This window comes from Lithobates pipiens, unplaced genomic scaffold, assembly GCF_037356315.1.
Source record: "Lithobates pipiens isolate NorthernLeopardFrog02 unplaced genomic scaffold, aLitPip1_a1.2 Scaffold_25, whole genome shotgun sequence".
Taxonomy (NCBI): Eukaryota; Metazoa; Chordata; class Amphibia; order Anura; family Ranidae; genus Lithobates; species Lithobates pipiens.
In genome coordinates, this window is record NW_027507787.1 from 159,605,237 (window position 1) to 159,606,920 (window position 1,684).

Consider the following 1,684-nt stretch of genomic DNA (forward strand, 5'->3'; position numbering starts at 1 on the left):
GCTTGGGCGTCACAGCGGAAGAGACGCTAGCAGCGGAAAAGGAGGAGTCAGCCAAGGAGGAGAGGGAGGAGGATGGAGTAGGAGGAGGAGGAGAAGAAGAGCCAGGCCTGCATGCAATCCATGGTGGTAAAACCAAATCTAAATGGGTGCCACGGGTTACATGCCCAAAATAAATTCTGCTGCTTCTCCTAAGTACAGAGATACCACATGTGTGGGACTTTTTGGGAGCCTAGCCGCGTACGGGACCCCGAAAACCAAGCACCGCCTTCAGGATTTAAATATAAAACGCTACAAAAAAAAACTGTTAGCGATCGCAAGGATCAGGCCTGACTTTGCAAACACTGCAGTTATGTGTTTAGTGTTTTGTAAGTGACAGTGATTGATCGATACTGCACTTGGGTGGGCTGGGTGGAGGGGCAAAACGCTGGTGCTAGCAGGTATCTGGGCTGATCCCGCTAACAATGTGTTTTTTTGGAACCCTAAACTGCTGGGGACGCTAGTATAGATCTGATCAGATCAGATATTGATCTGTTCAGATACTATACAATTACGGGGGGTAGGGGGCTACCCTGGACCTAACACTAACTGCACTGACACTTTTTACTGTCACAACTGACACTAAATGCAGTGATCAGTAAATAAATGATCACTGCAATCAGGCACACTGTGACTGGGAGGGGGGGCTGGAGGGGGATTGGGGGGCGATGGGGGGGGGGGTGATTTGTGTGCCTATGTGTACCTACATGTCAGTGTAGTGATTGGTGCACTTACTATGTGTTCTGCTCGCAGTCCGGTCAAAAAGACCGCCCCGAGGAGAGTGACATCCCTTCCTCCCTGCCTGTGTTTACACTACACAGGCAGGGGAAGCTTCTCATTCGCCAGGAGCGATCGAGAGGGGATGGGCAGAAACCAACGGCCATCCCCTCATCCCGGATTGCTCCTGAAGCAAAACGGGCCGCCACAGCCAGCGGGAGGGGGTCCGATCGGACCCCCCACCCGCTGGAAGGCAAGCACGTACCGGTACGCGCTTGTGCCTGTCGGTGCCATTGTGCCGACGTAGATTTACATGCGGCGGTCCTTTAAGCGGTTAATCATATGCAAGCAAAAATGCATTTTTTATTTTTTTCCTTGCATGTGATTCGGTATCCTTTTCAAAGTGGCATTTTCCGTCATTCAATAAGAGACGATTGTGTACGATTTTTTCTATCTACATAAAAGGCCTGTTTCTCTCAAATATTCTTCACAAATCTGTCTAAGGGCTGGTTCACACTATTGCAATGGCAGACATCGCATGTAATGAGCAGCGCACTGCGCACTGATGTTCACATTACATGCAATGTCTGTGCGGGTGCGATGTCAGCCATACAGATAGTATGGCTGATATCGCACCGCATTTGGTGTAAACACGCACAGGACCCTTTTTTCTGTTCGGACCAGAATCGGATCACATGTGTGTTCACACATATGCGATCTGATTCAGTGCGATATGCGAGCTGAAATGGGGGTGTCGTTAACATATAATGACACTCCCCGGCAGTTCGCATATGGCAGTGTGGGTGTGATACAGGAACCCGCAGTTGATTCGCAGGGTTCTCGCATCGCAATAGTATGAACCGGCCCTAAATCTGTCTAAGGCTGGATTCACACCTATGCATTTTTTGTGCTTTTTGCATTTTGCAGATTT